Genomic DNA, 6,000 nt, shown 5'->3' with positions numbered 1-6,000 from the left:
ACAGACTACTAATCCTAAGAATCATTCTTCTGATGTTTTCCCTGATAGCCAGCTTCTCAAGATTTCTCAGAGGTAATTTATTCTTTCCTCTCTATATCTTCTTTTATTTTCTATCTTGGAAGATACAAGAACAAAAACCTAGGTCCTGTGTCAGCAAGCATAAAGCCTTGTGATGTCTCTTTTCTTATTAGCAAGAAATAGTTTTCCATTTTAAAAATTTTGTCATTTTGTCCTTAATGAAATCTTATGTTTACAGGAAGCTTTATTGTTTACACAGTGCTTCATTTATTTTATTTTTTTTTAAAGATTGTATTTATTTATTTGAGAAAGAGAGCATGTGTATTTGTGTACATTATGCAGGAGGGGCAGAGGAAGAGGAGAGAGAGAATCTCAAGCAGCCTCTGTGCTGAGCAGGGAGCCCAATGTGGGGCTTGATTCCAGGACCCTCAGATCATGACCTGAGCTGAAACTGAGTTAGACCCTTAATTAATCATGCTGTTCCAGCACCCCAGAATTTCTTTGTCATTTTACATATATATTTTATGGTCTTCCCATTTCTTTGTCATTTTACATTTTATATTTCCTCCATTTTACAGTGTGGAACCAAAGCCTCAAAAGGTGTGGTGATAAATAAGATCACATAAGATCTAGTTGCCTGCTAGAAGGAGGTGAAGTTTGCTGAGAAGTGATCTTGAATTATTCCATGAAGCCACACTACCACCATGATGACATTTAAAACCATTTCTCTTAGTTTTTCATAAATTATATTGAAGTATTCCTGAATATTTTTTTCAGAGCATAGGGCATGCTTTGGAAATAGAATATAGCATAATTTTAAATAGCAATATGAAGTTGTGTCCCTTTAACAATGTATAGGTTTATGCAGGATTTGTTAAATAATTTTTAGAAGTAATGGCATTTGATCTACAAGAAGTCTTCTCTTGGAAAGGCAGTTTGGTTCCCAGCATAGAGGTTAAGAGTGCAGACTCTGGAAGCAGATTGTCTAGTTTCAAATCTTGGCCCTGTCACGTCTAGCTGTATAACATTAGACAAGTTATTCAACATCTCTATGTGTCAGTTTCTTAATCTATAAAGTGGGCATAAAAATTGACCCTAGCTCATAGGCTTGTGAAAATTGAACATCATGTGCACACATAGATACACACACACACACGCACACACATAGGGCACAGGAACAGAGTACAGAAGAAAGGCAGGAGTGTGTGCATTAGAGGTGGTATTGGTAGGCAGAGTGGGGTGGGCAGATCTTGGAAGCCCTGATAAGGTCAGGATGACCTTGATATGTAACACACTGCTTTCCTTGCTGAGCTTGGTTTGAAGGTGCAGAGTTATCCTCTGGGGAAAGGCTTGGAGTGAGCAACCCTGAGCCTCTTCCTTAGTTGAGGTAAATGATCAGAATAAAGACTTTGGAAAAAGACTACATGAAAGCTTCCAGTCACGAGAAGTGGGCCACACAGTGGTCAACTTTTTCTCCAAAATACTCTGGAAAAAGTTACTAGTCAAGAATGAAGACATCACAACCGCGCTATCCCATCAGCAGATGTCAATGGAGGTCATGTGTTTCTGCCTGCTAGAAGGTCTTAGGAAATAACTTAACTTTACTTTCTGGTTCTGACCTTCAGGGACATAAATTTACTGCTACATGACATGAACTGGGTCTAGGAGTGGGCAAAGCTGCTTAAGAATTTTCTCTTTCAAGTCAGGGTTGCTCCGTGAACCAGATTCAGGCTGGTGCTGTTCATAGTGGCAAGTTTCCTTGCCTATCTTCCTTCTTAAATGTAAGATCTTTGTGGGCATGGCTGACCATTTGCACTATTCCTCCCCAGTGACTACCTAGTATCTGTTATTACAGGTGATTGATAAATAATTGGTGGATGAAATGGAAAAACTAAAGAGAAAAGGGAGAGATGAGGTAAGAGTTGACTAAGCCAGAGGCTAAAAAGGAGTTAGGCCTCAGGACTGATGCCTGGTCAATTGAAGTGCCCACCAGATCAGCACTTTTCAAATTACAGGAAGCTATATAGACTTCTGATGATGCTTGGGAGCAACAGAGCAGAAGGAAATGAAAATTGATTCCAATTATGCAGGAGAAACTCATAAAGAAACATTTCAGGAACTGAGAGAGCCAATGAATGTAGTTTTAAAAATGCACACCAGTGTCTCTTATAAACTGACATCAATAAGGAACGTTGTAATTTGCTAGATGGAGAAGTTGAGGCAAAGAACAGCAAATGACTCAAGCCCCTACAGTAGTAGAGAGTAGGAGCCAGTCAGTCTTACATGCTGTTCTGTCTTCCTGTTTAAAATTTATAAAATCCAAACAGCTAATGAGACTGCATTTAAAACTAGGGAAGAGACCTAAGATGATTTAGTTCGTGACAGGTGCAACTCCTTAGAGTAAGAAGAGAGATCCAGGGCTTCATGTGGAGCAGGGAAGCAGAACAGATGTAAGAAGCCATCCTCTAAATAACTGTGAGGATTTCAAAATCAGTATAGGAAGCTTCAGGCTGTGGCCTAATCTGTTCTGGTCTCACTTTGAGCTAAAGCCTCAAGTAGTTAGCCCAAGGAGGAAGGTGTCAGAAACAAGGCATGACTTTAATTCAAGCAGAATCAGTCTGTTGACTATGAAAAGCCAGACTCAAGTTGTCCTCCTGGGACAATTTTCTTTCCTGTTCCTTAGTTCAGGTCATTTCAGTTACTTTCTGATAGCCTGTAAATGGTTTCTGAAGAGCCTTGGTAGCTATACAGTCTTGACTTAAAAAGAAATATTCTGCAAGACTGGGGCATTGGCACATGAATTTTAATGATTTCACTCATATTGGGTCAGGCCTGATGGAGTGGTCAGTCCTGTGCTGGGTTTCAGGCCCCTGCATTGTCTGAAACTGCTAGCATAACAAACCTTTGCTATCAATGGAGAATTTTTAAAGTCAACTTTCACACTGGCTTTAGAATATCAAAGAGAATGTAAAAACTAGAAAGGCAATATTGGAATTCTAACTCAATCCTAAGAAAAATACTATAGCAAACTGCCATAAACCTCAGGCTCTTCGAGGTGGTAGTAGTGGAATGGGGGAACACAAGAAGGCTATATTTATTTTCAAAAAAGATCAGTGAAGAGAATTTTTTTCTTTTCTTTTTTTTTCAAGATTAGCATATATTTTGCCATTTTAGTTCTAGCATGGACATATATTGTAAGTATTTTATTTCATGACACGTTGGACTTCTCTCTCTTTTTCTCCTTCCCCTTTTATCTATTAATTTTGTCTCTTTCCTGGTAGTTCCTGAGAATCTTTAAAACTATTCTTTTTCTCCATTCCCACTTCTTAGGATCATGCTTAGTATAAGATAGATCCTTAATAAACATGTGTTGAGTGAAAAACTGAATTCCAGTATGTGGAATGACCAAAAGATAGTGACAAAATTAATTATTTAATTCATCTTTCATTTTTGATTAAATGTTTGAGGTTGTATTTTGATTCATATGTAGCACTGTGCTGTGCCACAGTAGGTCAGAGTGATAATTATGGACTCTGGAGCCAGTTTGACTCTTAGCTCTGCTACTTATTGTCTGTGTAATTTTGTGCAAATTATTTAATCTCTCTGTGTCTCAATTTTGTCATTTGTACATGAGGGTATTAGTACAATCTACCTCAAGGAGTTGTTAGGAAAACCAAATTATTTAATCCATGTAAAGCACTTAGAAAAATTTTTGGTATGTATTAAGTGCTATGTCAGTTTTGGTCATTGTTTTATTAATCATGCTCTGGGAGTGATCCTTAGAAAGCAAGTGTACTGAAAGGGTTCTATCTTATAACCAAAAACTCAAATGAGTTTTCCAGTTTCTTTGTTTTAATAAGTATTCAAAGTGACATATGGTTTCCTTTCAGTCCTTTTTTTGGGATTTATTTTTAGTAGCTGGGAAAGTTGATACCTCAAATGACCACAGCTTTTGATGCCCATGGACTTGGCCAAGACCAGCTTTCTAAATAAATGCAATATGAGGATTCTGTGGTCAAAGATGTGTTCTAAAACTACTCTTCTATGAAAAAAAAAAGTCTTATGTGGAGTGAAGGGATCACACCCTCATTATAAATCTACAATACAAAAACAGTATAGTCTTCCAAACAATCCTAATCTTAAAATTTGATTCTTTGTAGGGAGTGCTTCTGATTTATATGACTTGAGTTAGGCCAGTGGAAAACCTGATGGACTGAATGGTAAATACCTAAACCAATGGAAAAAAATGTTACTTTCTGGATTGTTGCATAGAAATGTGAAGTTTTGTAAAAGCAGTATGTTGGCTAACTTCAGGATGCCTGATACAATTTCATGGCGTGTTTAAATCTCTGCAATCTGAGAAGACGCACTTCACTATTTTAGCCCCAGATTGGCTCTTAGTGACACTATCTTTCTGCTGCTTTCCCTTCCTGTTTGATGGACTTTGTGTGTGTGTGTGTGGGGGGGGGCTTCTCAAAGCCTTAACCATATGGGATTATATTAAGTGGCACTAGTAACCAAGTTGAGCACCAATAAACATGAAGTGGCTCATTATAGGGCAGGAATAAGGAAATGGAAAGTGCTGGTGGTTATATAGGAGATTATGTATCTACTAAGAGAGGTTCTGTTTTTTAAGCTACCTTTCGTGGCATATTAGATATGCTTTCTTGTGTCAAAAATCTTTGCGTCTCTTTCGCATTAAATATTTCAAGATTGTTTAGTTATTTATTCTTCAAATACAATGAGTAAAACTATCCCAAAAGGGGAAAAATGGCAAATTGCTGAAATTACAACTGTTTTTACTTTTCTCTATTGGAAGTAGCTTTAAAATCCATGGGGGGGAAATCCAATTTGAAGGAAAGCAGTATTAGAAAGCATGCAATTATGTATAGTGAATATTTCCTCAATGATGGAAAAAATTCAAAATACATGAAGAGAAGCCTTCGTGACCATTTTCTCAATAAGGTGAGTTGATACTGTACACTGCTATTGGGGACTTCTGTTGCCAAGGAGTCAGAGTGGAAATGGATTTATTTTTGTATTCTGGACTGTAGTAAGGGCACAATATCATTGATGGAGATGGGACCATGTGCCAGAAACTACACAGGAATTAAAAATATGCAATTTGATTTTCCATTCTGATTCTGCTCCTGAGAATAATAATAGTGGTGATAATAGCAACAATTAATATTTAATTCAATAATACAATTGTTACACATATTAAGTGAGGTATTTTCTTAAGTTACCAAGTTCTGACATGTGATGTGAGTCAAGCCACTTAACCAAATTTTATTACTGTTAGTAAAACTGGGATAAACCACTCTTTTGCTCTCTTGAAGATGAAACCACTCTTTTGCTCCCTTAAATATTTTATACTAGATATAGGATATGTTTACATTAATATAGAAGTTGGTGTTGCTAATTTTGTGGGTTCTTATGGGCACCCACTTAGTGTTCTTTTTCATTTCCCATATGTTGATATTTCTTTTCACATGATAATTTCATTTGGACATGTGTGAAGCTATTGAATGAGAATATGAAAATGACTCCTGCTTCTTTTTTTTTAGGATTATTTATTTATTTGAGAGAGAGAGAGAGATAACGAGAGAGAGAGAGAGAGCATGAGCAGGGAGGAGAGGGAGAAGCAGGCTCCCTGCTGAGCAGGGAGCTGGACTCAGGGCTCTATCCCAGGACCCTGGGATCATGACCTAAGCTAAAGGCAGACACTTCAACTGAGCCACCCAGACACCCCTGACTCTTCTTTACTTAGCACATGGAAAGATGGATAAAGTATTGTGAATTATACTTAAATTCACCCAGGATGAGTGTGTTGAATTCTGGAAATAGGGGACAGAGTTTCTACAGCCTCATATATGAGTACCTAAAGGTATAGCATTCATTTGATCATACCTAGGTCCTACCTCTCTATAAACATAAGTTTTATATGGCTTATGGGAATGAGGCACTTAAGGAAATTAGATG

The sequence above is a fragment of the Canis aureus genome, chromosome 7 (genome assembly GCF_053574225.1).
Source record: "Canis aureus isolate CA01 chromosome 7, VMU_Caureus_v.1.0, whole genome shotgun sequence".
Classification (NCBI taxonomy): Eukaryota; Metazoa; Chordata; class Mammalia; order Carnivora; family Canidae; genus Canis; species Canis aureus.
The sequence above is the reverse complement of the archived record's forward strand: the minus strand, read 5'-3'. Positions refer to the sequence as shown.